The following is a 22363-nucleotide window of genomic DNA, read 5'->3' on the forward strand; positions in this document are numbered from 1 at the left end:
TTCCTACAGTGATTCCGAGACTGCATATAGTAAAACAAGAATTTTTAAAATTGGTTCGCAAGCTACATCTTAAATGTTTTTTTTAACAAAGTGCATGTTGATACTTCCAGTGTAGTTTATGATGAATCTTTTGATAATTTTCATTCTTGTTTTGAAGAATTAGTAAGAGTCTGATAATGAGGATTATGTATTTTTATTTATTATTTTATTTAACATTTGTTAACGGGGAAAGTCTGACTTGGTACAAAGCCAATTTTCAGCGGAGGCCCAGGGAGAAATGCTCCAGATGCATGTCTTTGTATCATGGGAGGAAACCCACATGAATGCAGGGACGACATGCAGATTCCACACAGAAGGCACCCCAGCTGAGAATCGAACCAGAGAACCTCTTGCTGTGAGGCGACAATGCTACTGCTGCACCACTGAGCCGTCCATGTACGTGCTTATTGTACACTGGACACTTTTGAAATACCTGTGTCTAGTAAATTCATTCCTCCTTTTGTTAATGAACATGAGATTTACTTTAGCTCAATGATTAATTTTGGTGGGGAAAATATATGTGAAAATGTTTTGAAAAATAAAAATAGTGTGAAATATAATTTATCATATAAAGAATGGTGTTATTTAAAAGAATTACAGAATAGAAAAGATCTTGCAACAAAACCCGCTGACAAGGGCAACCAAAATTGTGATTATGAATGAAGTTCAGTATCACAAAATGTGTATGGATCACCTAAATAATCAGGATGTCTATGAGGTATGTGAAAAAAAGGTAGTTGATAGAGCTTTGATAGAATATGGAAGACTATTGGATAAAGGGAAAGGTTGGGCTACTTTTCAAAAGAGGATGTGAAGAACAAATTGGTTAAGAAAAATAATGAATTGGCCACCTTTTTCTGTCTTCCAAAAGTACATAAAAGTTTGTTAAATGCCCCGGGGAGGCCAATTATTTGGCATGTAAATACTTTCTTCATAGCGTAGGATTAGTATTACACAAGATTCTGTTGCCTTATGTTCAGAAAACTGCTGCATACATAAAGGATAGTTTTGATTTTTTTTAACAAAGTTATCAATGATTACATGGGGCCACACAGGTAAAAAAACGCACTCTCCAAAGCTAAGAATACAGCATCCATGGGACCAGATGACACCCTGGGCTGTGTACTACATGAACTACAAAATGAACTGGCACCTCACCTAAGTGTCATGTTTAATCATACCCTCACCTCAGGCTTCATGCCCAGTGAGTGGCGCACAGCTACAGTTATCCCACTCCACAAGGGGGGGATCCACCTTGGATCCTGGGAACTACTGCCCCATCAGTCTGATGAGCCTGATCTGCAAGGCCATGGAACGTATTGTCATGGAACTTATAAACAAAGACATTGGCAACCTTCAAACACTGGACCCCACCCAGTTTGGTTTTGTAAAGGGCTAATCTTGTCTCCTCAACCTGATTGACTTCTTTGAATCAGTCTCCAGAGCTGTGGACGAGGGTAAGGTGGTCCACACAGCCTATCTGGATGTTGCCAAGGCCTTTGACACCATCCCCCACTCTGGAATCATAGATAAACTTACTAAGCTGAGCATTAATCCCTACATCACTCAATGGGTTGCCAACTGGCTTACTGACAGAACCCACACTGTAAAAGTAGCCGACTCAAAATCCACCTCCAGACAAGTGACAAGCAGAGTACCTCGGGGTTCAGTCCTGGGACCGCTCTTGTTTGGCATCTACTACTCTGAAGTACAGGCTAGCACTAAGGGACTCTGGCTAACAAAGTTTGCAGATGACTGCAAACTGTGAGACATTATTGAATCCCCAAATGATGTGGATACTCTACAAAAGGGCCTTACAGAAACAGATGTTTGGTGCTAGAGCCATGAGCTCAAGCTCAATGCCAAGAAATGTATAGTTATCCCCTTTGGGAAAAAACATTTACCCATGAATTACCACATAAGTGGCAGTACACTAAATACCGAAAGTGTGATAAGGGACTTAGGGACACAGGTGGACAGTGGTCTCACCTTCGATAATCACATAGCCACAACAGTCAGGAAATACTTCTATGTGGCACACCTCATCACTAAGGGCTTCTCATCCAGAAAAAAGGAGGTCATTGTCCCACTGTACTCATCCCTCATTAGATCCATTATAGAGTACAATGCTTCGTTTGGTATGTACCTCACAAGACATCTGCAACAACTGAAAAGCCCACAGAAATACCCCACTAAAAGAATCACAGGCCTAAAGCAGATGCACTATGCTGACCGTCTAAAAAAACTCCAGCTATACTTTGTCACATATCACCAACTCAGAGGCGATCTCTGCTTAACAAACAAGGCCATATCAAACCCAGTGTTGTTGGACATGCTACACTTAAAGAAATCACAATCCCTCAGAGCCAAATGCTCCAGGGATCTAAACCTGGTCATCACAATGAACAAAACATGCTGGAGGGATAGGTTCCTGACTCAGAGACTCCCCATACTCTGGAATAGACTGCCTATACATGTTAAGCTGAGTGACTCTTTGGCCCTCTTCAAAAGGAACCTTGACGATTGGATGTGAGATAGGAAATTCACCTCGGAGATCACGTCAATCATCCTGCTAGATAGAGGACCAGGGAAGTAAATATTCTGGGAAGAAATAGCCAGGGAATTGTTATGGCTAGGCTTGTATAGGCCCTAGGGCTGATAGCCTAGTACCAACCTATGAACCTATGAAAGAATTTTACTGGGTAGTTTTAGATGTTAAAAGTCTATATACTTCGATTAGACATAGTGATGGCTTAAAGCTATTGTTTATTTTTTGGGTGACAGTCCATTCACTAATTTTGTGATTGAACTAGTGGATTTTTGTTTAAAGAATAATTATTTTTGCCACAATAATCAATTATATAGGCAAAAACAGGGTACGGCCATGGGGCCTCTATTTGCCCCGTGTATGCAAATTTATTTATGGCTTTTTTTGAAAATGTGTTTTTATTTAAACAAGTAATGAAGTAACAATATCACAGCGGAGTGACCAGGCAGGAAAAAACAGAATCTCTGAATCCTTCACATATGTAAAATATATATAAGCGCTTTCGTAATCAAGCTTCATCAGACCTTACTAAAACCAAAAAAGACACTCCATTTATAAACATTCAAATTTCCAACATCCAATTGGAAAAATACATCAATTAAGGGAGTATTTAAATATTTAAAAAGAAAACTCTTCATGAAACATCACAAAAAATCACAAATAATAATAATAAAAACATAAATTGCACTTCCTGCTCTATTTAAAAATAAATACGATAATAAAATAATAAAATAAAATAATATAATATGATATAATATAATATAAAATGTTCATTTCTGAAGTCTTCTCTTCTTAAGCAGGGGCTTAATAGAAGCCCTCTCGTTTAAACCACTCCGCCTATCTGCCCTAAGCATGATGGTCCACTGTGTTTCCCTACGTTCTGTATGAGTAATAATGTCACCCTCACTAACACTAGGTAGAATAATCTCTACAACCCTAAAATTAAATGTATGTTTTTCACCAACCTGTTTAATGTGCTTAAAGAGTGCATTATGTTCTGATTTCTTCTTGATATGATACATATGTTCTCTGATCCTGTCACGTAGGACCCTATTGGTCTTGCCTACGTAAAATGAATTACAGACAGCTCACTCTGCTAAATAGACCACGTTAGATGTCATACAGTTAGCATGGGCATGAACAATAAACTCTCTACATAAATCAGGATGATAGAAAATGCTGGAAGTATTAATTAGAGACCAAAAATTGCAACTTCCACATGGTAATGTAACACCCAAACCAGTGTTCATCACACTGGGACCTCTTTCATAACAGAGTAACCTTTTCAAGTTCTTTCTGTTCTTATATAGGAACCTAGGTCTCTAACCTACAATCTCACTAATACTCACATCAACTTGTAAGATAGACCAATGCTATGCAAACAAATCAGTAAGCTCTCTATGGTCGCTAGTATAAAAAAGAGGAATCCTAACACCTCCATTGTTCCTATTAGATTCACTGCCAGCTTCCACAATCACCCCATTAGTAGGTCCAAAATAGGGGCTGCCGTAGTAGCTCTTAGCCTATCCAAACCCAACCAATTCTGACAAATTTCCTCATGACCATATCCCTTCTCCAGTAACCTCTCTTCTAGGTTACTAATCTCTTCCTGAAAGCCCTCCAATGTGGGATTCGGTCTAGAGGTCCTCATCCCTTGGCCCTTTATTAAGTTCTGGAAAATGTAACCCGGATGCATACTAGATCTAAACAAAAAGGCATTCCTATGACACATTTTACGATAGATACCAGTATTAATGGAACAATTATGTAATTTCTCCACATAAAGATCTAAAAACTCAATCCGTGTATATGACCAATTAAAGGTGAATTTCAGGCAACTAGTAAAGCCATTAATCACTTGATGGAACTCATAAAGTTCTTCCTGACTTCCTTTCCACAAAAGGAACAAGTCATTGACAAAACGTCGATAAAATAGAACATTCGTTCTATATTCCTCTCTTCTAAATAATATAGTATTCTCCCAGTGTGCAAGGAACATATTGGCGTAGCTATGGGCACACAAAGTGCCCATAGCTACGCCATGTCTCTGGATGTACATTTCACCATTGAAGGTGAAGATATTATTCTCAAGAATTATCTCCAAAAAATAGCAAATCAGATCTACTAGTGCTATAGTTAGGTCACTATTGGCCAAGAGATATTCATGAACATACTGTATCCCTAGATCATTGGGAATCATTGTGAACAGAGATTGTACATCAAAAGTTACAAAAATAACACCTTCAAGATCAGAAATCTCTCTGGTACAGTCATACAAATCTATCAAAAATTGTTTGGAATCCCTCAGGACCACTTTATTCAAGTTAATTATTTGTCTCAAGTGCTTCTCAGCATAAATTGATAGCGCCTCTGTGACCCACCCCCCACCTGCTACGATGGGTCTCATTGGTGGATCAGATGGATGTTTATGCACTTTCGTCAAACCTTGAATTATTGGTATCAGGGGAATGGTCACCTTAAGAAAAGTATATGTTTCTTCCGTGATAAGATTCCCAGAAAAAAACATCAAACAGACTATCAGACACAAAAGAAATAGTTCTATGCACATCTTCAACTGTGATTTTACTGTAATAAATATCTTCACTCAGCAATGTTTCCATAGATTGTAAATAATGGGATTTGTCCATTACAACAATAAGACCACCTTTATCTGCTGGTCTAATAATAATTGAATTGTTGTTCTGTAGGTCCCTAAGTGCTGCTCTTTCTTTATAAGTTAAGTTTTGTTTTGAATTCCTTCTGAAAGTACTATCTTTATTATCATAAAACTTAAATATGTTCTCTTCTGTAAGTTTCAGATATGCTTCAACTAACGGATGATTATTAGGGATGAAATTACTCAATTTCCTGAAATTAGGGTGACTTATATTACTTCCAGGTTGCCCATCTTTCATGTTAACATCCCCATATAGTAGACGTAACATCACATTCCTGCAGAAAACTTTAAGATTTAAAATAGTGTCAGACATTCTGCTCTTACATGTAGGTATAAAATTCAAACCCTTACAAAACACATGTCTCTCCTTAAGGGAGAGTTCGTATGAAGAGATATTCAAAATCAATGACTCACCACCTTCCCCCACATCTTTTTCAGGGTCTGATTTGAGTTGTGTTCCCCTGAGAGCTTGCGCTTTTGGCGCCCCCTGCTCATGGATCTCGTACGTCTCCTTCCTCTGTCTGTCTGGACTGGTAGGGGAAAAGGGAGGTCCCCTATAGTCCCATTCCTCATCATATTTAAAACCTCATTGTTCACCCGGGTGTTTGAACAAAGTTCTTATTCTTAGGTCTGACAACGCTCTCATCCACTGTAACATTACTACTACTCTTCTTATTGTTAATAACAACATTCGGATACAGATTCCCTTCTAGGGAACGAGAGGGACAAAACGTACTACTTGCATTTATCCCTGTCAATGCACCTGACGTATTAGATGTCACAACATCACTGTGATCTCCCATAGGAGATTCCGCGGTGTTACCAGTATGCTCAATTGATTCAGAAATACATTCAATACATTCACCATCCATATTACCATTAGCAGGGTTAGGACCATTACTACCTCTTACAGTATTGTCAACAGATAAGACAGTTTTCCTAGCCAAAGAAATATTCTCGCTGGGATTCACCTCAGCATTAAAATTAAAACCTTTCTCCAACTCATGGCCACATGAAGACATGGCCGGTTCTAAAGTCATTAATGTCTCTCAAAACCTTTGTCTTTTTTGATGCATGAGCTTCCGCTCAAAAACGGCTACACTGTCCAACAAACTTTCAAACAAAGGATTCAGAGTTCTAGATGTATAGTTATTGGCAATGGTTTCCTGTCTCTCTTTTAAAATCTTTCTCAATCTGTCCTCTTCAGGACCGAAAAAGTCTATAAGCAAACGCATATATTTTGCGCTTACCTCTAGGTTCAACTGTTGCCAACGAGTGAGAAGTTCTGGATACTGTACGTTGCACCAGTGACATCGTCATCCATTGCACATACATCAAGTTGCCAAAGGGAACTCCTGACTTTGAGTCATTACAACAGAGTATGGAGGAGATTGAACGTGACTTTTTGAGACTCAAGAGGCTGCAGGCGCAGCAACTTCATTTTGAGTTTTGCCTGGAGAAGAAGATTGTACCACGTGGATTACGTGTCTTTAATATGCCCACTCAGGGCTCACAGTATTCAGAACTTCAGAACAGGTTATGAAAGAGGTCCCAGTGTGATGAACACTGGTTTGGGTGTTACATTACCATGTGGAAGTTGCAATTTTTGGTCTATAATTAATACTTCCAGCATTTTCTATCATCCTGATTTATGTAGAGAGTTTATTTTTCATTCCCATGCTAACTGTATGACATCTAACGTGGTCGATTTAGCCGAGTGTGCTGTCTGTAATTCATTTTACGTAGGCAAGACCAATAGGGTCCTACGTGACAGGATCAGAGAACATATGTATCATATCAAGAAGAAATCAGAACATAATGCACTCTCTAAGCACATTAAACAGGTTGGTGAAACACATACATTTAATTTTAGGGTTGTAGAGATTATTCTACCTAGTGTTAGGGAGGGTGACATTATTACTCATACAGAACATAGGGAAACACAGTGGATCATCATGCTTAGGGCAGATAGGCGGAGTGGTTTAAACGAGAGGGCTTCTATTAATCCCCTGCTTAAGAAGAGAAGACTTCAGAAATGAACAGTTTATATTATATTATATCATATTATATTACATTATTTTATTTTATTATTTTATTATCGTATTTATTTTTAAATAGAGCAGGAAGTGCAATTTATGTTTTTATTATTATTATTTGTGATTTTTTGTGATGTTTCATGAAGAGTTTTCTTTTTAAATATTTAAATACTTCCTTAATTGATGTATTTTTCCAATTGGATGTTGGAAATTTGAATGTTTATAAATGGAGTGTCTTTTTTGGTTTTAGTAAGGTCTGATGAAGCTTGATTGCGAAAGTGCTTACCATTTGTTTGTTATAATAAATATATATATATTTTTCATACGTGAAGGATTAAGAGATTATGTTTTTTTCCTGCCTGGTCACTCCGCTGTGATATTGTTACTTCATTACTTATTTTATTTTTATTCTCTCACAACGGAGTGTTTACCCCTTGGATTATACGTTATTTTTGTTATTTTTATTTAAACAAGATTTTGTGAAGAAATACGTACATTTTTATTATAGGTAGATTGATGATTTCATTTTTGTTTGTAAAGGTGGTCAAACCTTTATACACAGTTTTGTTGCTGATTTAATTGTAATCCATTTGAGCTATCTTTTGATGGTTTACAACAGGGTAATAAAGTAGTTTATCTGGAACTTGTTTTAGAACGGAAGGAAGATGGTTTCATTAACGCTGGGGTGCACAGAAAATTTTCAGACGGGAGTCAATTCTTGCATGCATCTAGTTGTCATCCCCCACATTTATTGGCAGCTCTCCCTTATAGTGAATGTTTACGTTTATCAAGAATAAGTAACAACAAGGAAAATTTGGAACAAGAGTTAAAAAAATCAGCAGAGATGTTTTTAAGAAGAAGTTATGATGTTAAAGTGTAGGAAGCTGAGAATAGAGTCAGGAATAGGTTGAGAGGGCACAGAGAGACTAAAGGGAAAGATAGTGCTGCACAATATTCAGATATAGTTCCTAGGGCAGGTGAGAAACAACAGATTTACTTTGTGTCAGTTAAGAGTAATAAAATTACTGGTTTAATTAAACATTATTGGAAATATTTATTACAAGACAAGCATTTGGCAGCGATATTACCAAAGTATCCCTCTCTATCCTACATGAAAGGTAGCAGCATAAAAGATATGCTGGTACATGGGATATTTGTTATGCCTTCAAAGAGTCTACAAAGGCCAATATGGACCGTGGGAACTCTACAATGTGGCAAGTGCCCAATTTGTATGCATGTCACTGACCCTGTTAGAGTTATTGATAATGTGAAATTTGAGCCCAAAGGGCTATTTACATGTGAGAGTACAGGTGTAGTTTTTGTTTTGCGTTGCTCATGTAATTTGTTTTATATTGGGGAAATGAAGAGTATGTTCCGTACTAGACTTATGGAACATTTGAGAGATATAGGTTCATAGGTTGGTACTAGGCTATCGGCCCTAGGACCTATACAAGCCTAGCCATAACAATTCCCTGGCTATTTCTTCCCACAATGTTTACTTCCCTTATTTAGCTAAAAGACAAGATTGCTCAACTTTTTATATAGGAAAAACGGAGTGCAGACTCAGTGACCACATCTAAGAGCATTTATATGCCATTGATAGACAGAGGGCTGACAATGCATTGGCTAAACATTCTACATCATTTGCTGGGCATGCTTTTAAATTTAAATCAATTGACCAGGTACAAATAGATAGCAGAGGAGGGCTGACATCATTAAAATTGGAAGAACTAGAGATATACTGGCAATTGCTTCTAAATGCCCATAGCTACCCTGGCATTAATGACGTGTGCTATTACATGCCTTCTCAAATTTAAAAGTTTGGGAACGTAGCATTATTAATTTTACAAGTAGTTTCTTTTGTTGTATATAGTAATGTCTTTCGGCTTTTCCCGTTTAGGAGTCGCCACAGTAAAACTCTGGTCCGCTAATGATTGGCAGTGGATTTTTACGGTGCCGAGTTACCAGCCCGACGCCCAACCTTCAAAGAAGGCACACCCATTCACGCACCTACCTGCATGTCTTTAACATCACTCAACTACGGGGCGAACATGCAGACTCTACACAGAAGGCGCTACAGCCGAGAATCGAACGGGAGAACCTCTTGCTGTGAGGCGACAACACTAACCGCTGCACCACCACGGCCATGTATAAAAATATGAATTTTGCTGCTGTAGATTTAAATTAGTATATTTTATGCATGTTATTTATTTGAATAGGTTAACTTTTAATAGTTTATTAGGGCTGATACAGCTTTAAGAAGTGTCTGGATGTTATATAGTAACCAACGTCATTTTATGCTGCTTGATTGGCTCTTTTAATCACATGTACATTGCTATTTGGTTTAAATGGATTGAAACTTCTTTTGTATGTATCTGAAGAAGTTTGTTATTAAGAACAAATGAAAAGCACTTAATAAAACTTTTCTACTGTGTGCCGTGGTCCACCGTTTTCTTATTTTAGCCATCTACATTATCCTTGACTTCAGAGAAGGATAGTCTGAACAGAAGAGGTCCCAGCCCTTATCCCCATTGTACACCACTAGTAACTGGGCTCTTGCTGGATCTGGATTCCCACACTCTAACAGTATATGTCCTGTCTGTAAGCCAGTTGTCTATCCATCTGGTGACATAGGGATTTATACCCAGTCCCAGTTTTGTGAGTTTATCTACGTTACTTGAGTGGAGAATTGTATCATATGCCTTAGCAAGGTCAAGGTAGGTAGTAGGCACTACTTTACCCTCATCTATGGCCTTGGTGACTTTCTCAAAGACATCCACCAGATTAAGCAGACATGGCCTGCCTTTGATGAAGCAGAACAGGGTTGCATCCAGTGTTTGAAGATATCATTGTTTATCAGGTTCATGATTACTCCTTCCATGGTTTTGTATATAAGACTAGTCAGACTTATGGGTCTGTAATTTCCTGGGTGTGTTGATGGTTCCCTTTATGCAGAGGGATGATGTTGCTGTCCTCCATTCCTCAGGGACAAAGCCTTTCTGGAGGCTGTTGTTAAATAGAGATTGTATTGGGCCTCACAGGTCATGTTTCAAGCTATTTAAGAGGCATTCTGGGATATTGGTTGGTACCCGTTGAGGTCATGCTTTTAGCTTTAGTGAGTGCAGTGATGACCCATCCTTTTGTGATAACTGGTAGATGAATAGTGTAGGGTATTTCCTGGGGGGTAACTGGAAGTGATAGAGGGTGTAATTTCAGCTGAATTTATCAGTCTGCAGATTTGCCTGGCAGAGTATAGGTGGTGCCATCTATAACTAACTCCACACATTGTTGGATGTTGCCCTTAACATTGCGGACACAACTGAAAATAACTTATGGTTATCATATGCTTGGGAGGCTATTTTTGCCTCAAAGGTGGCTTTTGAAGACTTGACTAGTTGCCTAATTTGCTTACCTAAACTAATGAGAGAATTTTTGTCCTGTTGTGCATGCCCTCTCTTACAGGATTTTCTTTCTTTTGTTGTACAACCTATTTATACCAAGGATCCACCAGGGGGACTTGTTTTTGTAGTTTAACCTAGATGTATTTTGGTCTGGTAATGCTGATTCTATGCAGCAGTTTATATGGTCGTACAGTGCTTTTGTGTATACCTCTACATAGGCCTCCATATTTTCTGGGTTTGGGTGAACTTGGAAATTAGCTATGCCATTGCCTAATGCAGGTAGTGAGCCTTAGAAAATGTCTAGCTTTATATTTATTTCAAAGGAGACTGCTTTGTGATCCAGTCTACCTATTAACCTCTTAGAGCAAGAAATCTAGACAAAGTCATAAATAAAAGAGGGACAAAATAGTGACAATCTGTAAATGTTGCTCTTACAAACTTAGAAAGTTGATAGAATAACAGGTTTTGCATTAGCATGAATTTTCTGATGGGTGTGAAGTCTGAAACTCATGTCTGTCATTATTTTCTAACTTCAATATTTAATGATTTGCTACTAAGTTTCCAGAAAAATCTAAATTTATGAAAAATAGACTAAAATGTATAAAATCTGGACATTCTTTAAAAATCTGTATCTCTTTCCCTTGTACTTTAAACTATTTTCCTTTAAGTGGTTAATCCCTATCATGAAACTGTCTGTTGCAGGATACTCTTCTTCACAGTCTGCCTTTCCCATGGATTTTCTATTTATTCCTATTTCCTCAGAGGGTGCATTAATGACCTCTATGCCCTCTTTCTTCCTTTTATATATATTCTTTCTGCCTTACCCCCATTACCTTTCCCTTGCTCGTTAATAATTCTTATTTGTAGTGGTCGTGAAACTGCGGGTCTGTTCCTATCTCATGTCCTTCCCTTCATGCCTTCCCTGTCGATGTTTTCTTTGATCATATTCCCTCAAATGGCGCAAAACAACAATATCTGGACAAAGAAATATTGGAATAAAAGCCTCAGAAAAACTGAGAACGTGGAAAGAACAAAAAACAGAGCTTTTTGAAATGTGGACATGGGAAAGAAACAGCTCTAACCCTGTTTTGACTTGCAAGCCACACTGATGGAAAAAGAGTCTGTTGACATGCATCGTCCCCATTTTCTCTTGTGTACAGTTCACTTTGAAAGATAATTGCTATTATAAACATTATTGTTTGCAATTACTATTATAAACATTGTTTAGTCATTCTTATAAAATATATTGTGAACTAAAAACTTGTCCTTCATCCCACTCTCACCTTAGATTAGAAAATAGAATATCGTAACTAATACAAACATCAAATAATCTGTTTAACTTTAACATGTCATAGCAGTCTTACCATAACACTGTAAACAGTCTTCGGTTAAACTGTCCATATGCACAGAGGTATAGCTGGCTAAACCAGTTCCCTATGATGGTCCCACAAGCTACTCCCCCCCCCACCAAATGAAGAGCCAAAAAAAGACTTCTGCAAAATTGAAAAATGCTGTTAGGTTTGCTGCATACAGTTTCATATCCATGTGCCATTCCCCCTCACTCTTCAATGGAAGAGCAAACATGAAATCTTCTTCTGCTACTGGCACACCTACCAGGTGGCCAGATACATGCCCCCTCCCTCCTGCCCAGCTTTTCTATAGCAGTAAAATTTGATAGGAATGGAGAAGACAGAAACTATGAAGTAATATCCATTGTGAAAAAAAAATATTTACTTACTGGGGGTGGGGGGATTCCTCTTCTGAAGTTGGACTAGAGCAGTTTGCAGGGGTCTCCCACTGGGTTTGCTGGTCTTGCTGAAATCCTTTAGCAGTCACGGTTGTTTTCCTAATGTGGAGAATATCCAATTGTGCAGAATCTCTACTGACATTTTTCTTCTAAGAAGTGTTACATGAAATTCCCCTGGTGCTTTACATCACACTAGCATGATAGATTAGCATGGCAGCTATGTTAATGAACTGAGTTAGTGCCATTGCTGGTAAGTCACTGCTGAAGCGCATTGCATCATCCGGACATAGAAACAGTCATGCATATCAGAGTGACCATGAAGCATGTGACCAGTATGGTCTTGCATATAACATGCCATCAGCACCAACGTGCAGCATTATATCCCTTCTTATTGCCACAGTGCATTGCTATGTCCACAGCACTACACTACAACATTATATCCCTTCTTACTGCCACAGTGCAATGCTATGTCCACAGCTCTACATTACAACATTATATCCCTTCTTAGTTCCACAGTGCAGTGCTATCTCCACAGTACTGCACTGTGGTGTTATATCCCTTCTTAGTGCCACAGTGCAGTGCTGTGAACATAATGTCACTGTACAGTGCTGTGTTGTACAACATACAATCCAGATATGTGCTACTGTGTGCTGTGGGATATCATTTTGCATCTTGGACAGATGTGAGTGAATGAGTGAGGGGGAGTGAATGGTTTTGGCAACTTCAGGCACTGTAAAATGCAGGGTTCCAATGTGGTACACCAAGGAGATCTGAATTCTCCTGTTCTTCTGCACACGAACTTTAGGAAGCACCTGTTGGGCTCTTATGATGGCCCTCTATGAAAGGTGAATGTTTGGCATGAGCTTGATGGGATTTTGAGTGGTACTGTTGGTATCACCCAGTTTGGTGAGCATTTCCGGAACTAGTAAGGTGATGTGAGGTGGCACCACCTGGTGTCTTCCATCAGCAGGAGACAAAGGTTCAGCATAGATGGAGAGAGCGTGAAATGTTCTGTGCTATTGAATTCTGTTACCTTAACTGTTTTCTACCTATAGGTAGTAGTGCATATTTTGTCTTCCAGCAGTGAAGGGGCAACAGTTGACTATGGTTGTGTGTCGTGGGAGATGGTGACATCTTTCCTAACAGTGCATTGCATATGACGTCTGCATCACTGCCCTGTACAATTGCAACTGTTTGTAGCATATGCATGCAGTAATTCTTTTCCATTGTGCCATCCTTCTGCAGCTCCAATTATGGAAGATGAAGAGGTGAAGTTGCAGTCAGCTCATGCACAAAGTCTGCCTCTCAGCTGGTGGGGGAATGATAGTTCCTCTCCTGGTTGTTAGCTCAAGGGGTAACTGATATCCTACATGACTGCTTCAAAGTGGAATGCCTTGATCTCTTAGTGTCAGTTGCAAAGGCTATTGCCTGCCAAGATGTGCTGGCAACTGAATGCATGCCTGACAATGTGGAGTGCCTTCTGGCATGGCTTGTTTATTAGTGTAAACAGCAAGCCCTACCTACTAGGCCACTGGAGGAGCAACCATTCCATAATATCATTCAGTCAGGTAAGCCATGCCTGGATTTGTTGCCCTGTGGGCCAGCCTGGCATCCAGTCATGCCATGACCCTACCTTATCTCACCTCCATCCCTTTGTCCGTCTTTTTTGTGTCATTCTGCATTCCATGTTCATTGTCCAACTCTTTCCTTCATGTTTTGTCTACCCTCTCTGTCTCTGTATCTGTCTACTGTTATCCACAACTTTTTGTGTGCATATTACCATGCCTGTCTGAGAGTATGTTTGTCTGTCTGCCTCTGCTACCTGCAATTATTTCTCTATATCATCCACTGTCATTCATATCTACATTCCTCACCATCTTTTCTTTTGTAAAACTTAAAAAAGTACTATTTCCCTGACAAAAATACCCTTCATTCCCTCTTCCAGTGTTTCATGCCTTTTGGTTACTTTTGGGTATTTTTCTGTGCTTGCTTTTCTCATCTTTCCTACTTTACCATCTACCCCTTTTCTTCCCTATTTACCTGATGAAGAGGGTTGGTGCTTTGCTGTGCACACCTGCAGTGGTCTATGTAGTGACCACTATGCTGCCCTTCTTCTGGATGTGCATAAGATGCTGCTCAGCTATGCCACATGGCACACTTGGGCATGTAGTGCCCTGGCTATGGTAGCTCTCCTTCATTTGGAGTTGCGTTATGTGGCCTGCTGCTCCAGCATTGCTCCAACCACAGAGCAGCCAGGAGCTATTTCTCCTGTTAATGCTACATTCTTTTTAATTATGTAGTCCTTTGCTTGAGCTTCTGGTGCTATTCATTGCCTTATAATTGCCTGATTAGCTCTATGGCTCTTCACACATTGATCTCCTCGGAAATTTGAGCTGTGAAGGACAGCAGTGCTTGTCTATGAATCCCAGCCTGTATCTAGGAACAGCTGCACCTGCCCACAAACTTTTCATGCTTTGTTAGGCTCATTTGATCAACCACTGCTATTATACCTGCCATTTGGTATGCTTTTTCATTAGTCTAAGACTTTTACTTCTTTTTGTACCTTGTTCAACCTTCGAATTCAGTCTTGCTAACAGTATTGCTTTGTTGTGTGTTATACCCAGTTTTATAAATATGGCTCTCTGTATAATTACTTACTTAACAGTTATCAAGGGCACCTGTTCTTTTTGTTTTATAGATTTATATTAGCACATTGTGTAGTTCTTCTCTTTATAAGCACTTACACGAGTGCATGGATCATGCTATCCCTAATAGAACCAAGACACTATCCTCCAAAAAAAGGAAGCCAATCTGGTGGTCCTCTGCCATAAACAAACTCTACAACAGAAGAAAGAAACTGTTGCAAAAAAGAGTAAAATCCCATGACTGGAGGAACTCCCTGGTCAACCTCAGTAAGAAGTTGACATCCCTCATAAAATCCTCCAAAGCTAGTTACGAAAACAAAATTGCCACTGACTCTAAAGACAACCACAAAGCATTCTATAACTATGTCAAGAATCTCAATGGCAACACTCAGATCTGCTCTGAGTTACAGCACAATGGCACTAAATATACAGAACCAACTGATATTGCCAACATCCTGGCAGATAGGTTCAGTGCTAACTTTACCCCCCTCTCACCCCCTAGAGGGCCCATCTCTATACCAGAAGAATGCAAAGTTCCTGTAATCATGGCTGCAAAGGTAAAAAACACTCTCTCCAAAGCCAAGAACACAGCATACATGGGACCTGACAATATCCCAGGCTGCGTTCTACATGAACTACAGAATGAACTGGCACCCTCCCTAAGTACCATGTTCAATCATAGCCTCACCTCAGGCTTTGTGCCCACTGAATGGCGCATCGTGACGGTTATCCCACTCCACAAAGGGGGAGCCACGACGGACCCCAGGAACTACCGCCCCATTAGCCTGACGAGTCTGGTCTGCAAGGCCATGGAATGTATCATCATGGAACTCATAAACAAAGACATTGGTAATCTCGAAACTCTGGACCCTACCCAGTTCGGATTTGTAAAAGGCAGATCATGTCTCCTAAACCTGATTGACTTCTTTGAAGCAGTTACCAAAGCCATAGATGAGGGTAAAGTGGTTCACACAGCTTATCTAGATCTCGCCAAGGCTTTCAACACCATCCCCCACTCTGGAATTATAGATAAGCTCACTAAACTAGGTATAAATCCTTATGTGACAAGATGGGTTGCCAACTAGCTCATGGACAGAACCCACACTGTGAAAGTAGCGGACTCCAAATCCAACTTCAGACCAGTGACAAGTGGAGTACCACAGGGTTCAGTCCTGGGTCCTCTCCTGTTTGGTATCTACTTCTCTGAAGTACAGGCTAACACAGAATGTCTTTATTAACAAAGTTTGCAGATGACTGCAAACTAGGAGCCATAATCGAAACTCCTAATGATGTGGACATACTACAAAAGGGCCTCACTGAGACAGACACCTGGTGTCAAAGCCTTGGGTCAATGCCAAAAAGTGCATTGTCATCCTCTTTGGTAAAAACTCTGTATCCATGAACTATTAGATAGCTGGTAGTCTACTTAACACTGAAAATGTGATAAGAGACCTTGGGACACAGGTGGACAGTAGTCTCTCCTTTGATAATCACATCGCCACAGTGGTCAGGAAATCCTTCTCATCAGAAAAGGTTTATCATCCAGAAAAAAAGAAGTCATTGTTCCCCTCTACTCATCACTCATTAGACCCATTATAGAGTACAACACCCCTTTTGGTATGTACCTCACAAGACATCTACAACAACTGGAAAGGCCACAGAAATACCTCACAAAGAGGATTACTGGCCTCAAACAGATGCCCTACGCAGACTGTCTCAAAAAACTCCAACTTTACTCCGTCGCATATCACCTACTCAGAGGCGATCTCTGCCTAACATACAAAGCTATGTCAAACCCAGAGCTGTTGGACATGCTTCACTTAAAGAAATCCAAATCCCTCCGAGCTACATGCTCTAGGGACCTAAACCTTGTCACCACAATAAACAGAACGTGCTGGAGGGACAGATTCCTGTCCCAGAGACTTCCCATACTCTGGAACAGACTACCTGTCTATGTCAAACAAAGCTCCTCATTAGCACTCTTCAAGAAAAATCTTGATGTTTGGATGGGAAATAGGAAATTCACCCCAGGGATGACTTCTGTGGCTCTGCTCGACAGGGGCACAGGAAAATAATTTTCTTTGGTGCTGAAAGCCAGGGTACATTTTTTGGCTAGGCTTATATAGGCCCTAGGGACAATAGCCTAGTACTTACCTATGAACCTATTATACTAGGAGTGACTAGATCCCACTTTATCTAATGGGAAATTTTATTTTTATTTATTTTTTTTAATTTTATTAACTGGGGTAGAGCACTGATCTCCATAGGTGTTTTTCAGACTTAGCCTGGTAGTCCTGTCCAGTTAAGTGATGCGCTCAGAGACACATAGTTATGGAAGCTGAGGGAACCAAACCTTGGACCACTAGACAACTTTTTAACAGCTCCTTAATCCTCTGAGTCAGCTGCCAGATGAGCTATACTCTGGGTTTCTTGTACAGCACGGTGCCTTTCCTAGCTGTTTTGTCTTATAGAGTTCTGTAGTTTTTAACTTTTATTTCCTAAGGAATCATCCCCTCTGACTCTGCCTTATTTACATTGTCATGCACTCTGGCATGTAAATAACACAGAAACTGTCCTCTGTCAACTACCTGGGCCACAGCACTAGTATGTTTGTATCTGATGTCAAGGCCTTTAGGTTTAAGTTTTGTATTTATTCACCTACAAATGTGTGATAACATGGTTCTCAATAGCCTTATGTTCCATTTTCCCTTCTTCTAATGGCTGCTGTGCTTTTCTGAAGTTGAGGATATCTGTCAGTACATCATTAGTTTGTATCTGTTGATATTCAATAGTGTACTCTTATGGTCAATTTCAGTATTTCATGTTTATATTCATTTACTTTGTTGGGAAATGTGGTTAAGCTGCCATGAATTATTTCTACTATATTTTTGGTGCTTTGTCTCCAGCCATCCCATCCTATCTTGAATCTTGCAGGTGTGTAATCTACTGGTCTTATTTGTCATCTACAGGAACTACTTACAGGAAATCCGCTGTAAGTAAAGAGTTTAGATGACATGAAGAACAGGAAAGACAGATTATGATCATAATCACAGCTCTGTCTACAGCAGGAATGACACTGTGTCATGCACAGCTGATGCTAAGGTGTCAGCTTCATCCACAGGAGGAATGACACTGTATCATGCACAGCCAGATGCCGAGGTGTCAGCTCTGTCTATAGCAGGAATGATACTATATCATGCACAGCCGATGCTGAGGTGCCAGCTCTATCTACAGGAAGAATGACACTGTATCAGGCACAGCCAGATGCCAAGGTGTCAGCTCTATCTACAGGAGGAATGACACTATATCATGGACAGCCAATGTCTAGGTGTCAGCTCTATCTACAGGAGGAATGACACTATGTCATACAAAGCCAGATGCCGAGGTGTCAGTTCTATCTACAGGTGGAATGACACTATATCATGCACAGACAATGCCGAGGTGTCAGCTCTATCTACAGGAGGAATGACACTATATCATGGACAGCCGATGTCTAGGTGTCAGCTCTATCTACAGGAGGAATGACACTATGTCATACAAAGCCAGATGCCGAGGTGTCAGCTCTATCTACAGGTGGAATGACACTATATCATGCACAGCCAATGCCGAGGTGTCAGCTCTGTCTACAGGAGGAATGACACTATGTTATACACAGCCAGATGCCAAGGTGTCAACTCTATCTACAGAAGGAATGACATTATATCTTGGACAGCTGATGCCAAGGTGTCAGCTCTGTCTACAGGAAGAATGACACTATATCTTGGACAGCTAATGCCGAGGTTTCAACTCTATCTACAGGAGGAATGACACTATATCATGGACAGCCAGTTGCTGAGGTGTCAACTCTATCTACAGGAGGAATGACATTATATCATGGACAGCCAGATGCCAAGGTGTCAGCTCTATCTACAGGAGAAATGACACTATATCTTGGACAGCCGATTCCGAGGTATCAGCTCTATCTACAGGAGGAATGACACTATATCATGGACAGCCAATGCCGAAGTGTCAGCTGTAGCTACAGGAGGAATAACATTATATTTTGGACAGCTGATGCCAAGGTGTCAGCTCTGTCTACAGGAGGAATGACACCATATCTTGGACAGCCAATGCCGAGGTGTCAGCTCTATCTACAGGAGGAATGACACTGTATCAGACACAGCCAATGCCGAGGTATCAGCTCTATCTACAGGAGGAATGACACTGTATTATGCACAGCCAGATGCTGAGGTGTGTACCTGCAGGAGTGGAATCAAGAGACTATGAGGTCACCCTCCTGTCATACAGGAATAAGACTACATCTGCAATTCTGCAGCCAGTCCTGCCAACTATATAGAGAAATGGAGACTAGGCATACAATGCAGGGTATTCTGAGATATTTGCTGGATGGGGCACCTCTTGGAGAACTTAACATATGTACACAGTGTAAGAGAAATACGAAAGTAGAGTTATGATATGAACCTACCATAAGGTCAGTGGAAGTGGAAGGCAGAATTAGTGGAAGGGAGAGAACACCAATGCCAGGTGTATGAGAGAGAAATAAAGACTCAATTGAGATTGTACTATTTCAGAGACATGGTGGAAGGAGTCCAGAACTGATTGTTATAATTAGTTGTAGAGTACTGGTCACTAGAAAGCTCTAGAATACTACAGACATATTGAAGAAGAGACCACTATTGAAATCTTGGCATTCATAACAGTGAGTATTGACATACCAAAAAAAAAAAAAGAGAGAGAGAGAGAGAGAGAGAGAGACTGTAAATGTAGGAGAAGAGCAAATCTCAAAGATTACTCTTCTCTGTTAAATTTGTTTTTTCAGGGAGCAAGCCCACCACAGCCCAAACAAATATTTACCAACTCCAAGGTCATCATACCTTGGAGAAAAGGGAATATTCTGAGAAAAGTCCATCTTGTACTTAATATATGTCAGTCCATTTGTTTCGTCCATTCAGTTTCTGTATTATGGGACTCACTTAATCTGGTCCTGACATTTCAAATGGTTACCTGGAAGAAGGGAAAGGTAGGATAATTGCATGGGGATTGTTGCAGCACTCAGGTGTACTTGATAATATAGGCTGTTTGCCACTATCTTTATACATTTACAGGTAACTTCCCAAAACTCTCACATTAGCAATAGCTTTATACCAACTTCAGTATATATTTTTTATTTAACTTAGCAATGTCTTTATTGATTTAAATTGAAGAGGAAGAAAATACAAATGAAAAAACTACAGCAGACAGTAAAAGGATGATTTTTACAAACCCTAGTATCCATACGCCCATGACAGGAGAAACAGGTGCTCTTAACCACAACTTGTTGTGTCTTTCGGCTTTTCCCGGTTAGGGGTCACCACAGTTATGTTTAGAGGTAGGTAGGTAGCATTACACAGTTATGTTTAGAGGTAGGTAGGTAGCATTACAAAGCATAGAATATATTTAAGTGAAACAAGTGAACAAGAGAGAATAATATAGCAGTGAAAATAACCAGATAACTGAATTAAAAAGTATGAGGCAAACAGCATCGAAAGCAAACTCATTGCATAACAATATAGTCCTAAGTATAAACTTGTCCTATAACCATGATGTTAAAAAAAGGACACATTTGCCTGGGTTGGTGATACCTCAGGTGAATGTAAAAGATCCCACAGCACCTATCAAACAGACTAGGGGGTACGTGATTAACATTTATATTTATTTTTATACCATACAAAAAACTTTGAATAAATTATTTATGCATTCATTTGTTTACAATCATACTTAAAATTGTTTACAAGTTATCAAAACAATACAACTTAACAAAACAGTTCTAGTTCTTTCATTCTTTTTCCTTTTATATTTACACTCTGTCCCTCACCCTTTCTTCTACAGCCATCTAATTATTTCAACTAATATATATATATCCTGTTCCATGTTCTTGTTAAATTCACACATCTTTTTTCATATCATCCATATTAACACAAACAGTACTTTATCCCATTTATCAGTATCACATCTCTTATTTATCAATATCACATCTCTTATTTATCAATATCACATCACTTATTTATCAATATCACATCACTTATTTATCAGTGTCACATCTCTTATTTATCAATATCACATCACTTATTTATCAGTATCACATCCCTTATTTATCAGTGTCACATCCCTTGTTTATCCGTATCACATCCCTTACTTATCAGTGTCACATCTCTTATTTATCAATATCACATCCCTTATTTATCAGTATCACATCTCTTATTTATCAATATCACATCACTTATTTATCAGTATCACATCTCTTATTTAGCAGTGTCACATATCTTATTTATCAATATCACATCTCTTATTTATCAATATCACATCCCTTATTTATCAGTGTCACATCTCTGGTTTATCAGTGTCACATCTCTTATTTATCAATATCACATCTCTTATTTATCAGTGTCACATCTCTTATTTATCAATATCACATCTCTTATTTATCAGTGTCACATCTCTTATTTATCAGTATCACATCCCTTATTTATCAGTATCACATCTCTTGTTTATCAATATCACATCTCTTATTTATCAATATCACATATCTTATTTATCAGTGTCACATCTCTTATTTATCAATATCACATCCCTTATTTATCAGTGTCACATCTCTTATTTATCAATATCACATCTCTTATTTATCAGTGTCACATCACTTATTTATCAATATCACATCCCTTATTTATCAGTATCACATCTCTTGTTTATCAGTATCACATCCCTTATTTATCAGTGTCACATCCCTTATTTATCAGTCTCACATCTCTTATTTATGAATATCACATCTCTTATGTATCAGTGTCACATCTCTTATTTATCAATACCACATCTCTTATTTATCAATATCACATCCCTTATTTATAAGTCTCACATATCTTATTTATCAGTGTCACATCCCTTATTTATCAGTATCACATCCCTTATTTATCAGTCACATCTCTTATTTATCAATATCACATCTCTTACTTAACAGTGTCACATCTCTTATTTATCAATATCACATCTCTTATGCATCAGTGTCACATCTCTTATTTATCAATATCACATCTCTTATTTATCAATACCACATCTCTTATTTATCAATATCACATCCCTTATTTATCAGTGTCACATCCCTTATTTATCAGTATCACAACCCTTATTTATCAGTGCCACATCCCTTATTTATCAGTATCACATCACTTATTTATCAGTGTCACATCTCTTATTTATCAATATCACATATGTTATTTATCAATATCACATTTCT

The sequence above is a fragment of the Protopterus annectens genome, chromosome 14.part0 (genome assembly GCF_019279795.1).
Source record: "Protopterus annectens isolate FY-2018-M chromosome 14.part0, PAN1.0, whole genome shotgun sequence".
In the NCBI taxonomy this organism is placed as follows: Eukaryota; Metazoa; Chordata; order Ceratodontiformes; family Protopteridae; genus Protopterus; species Protopterus annectens.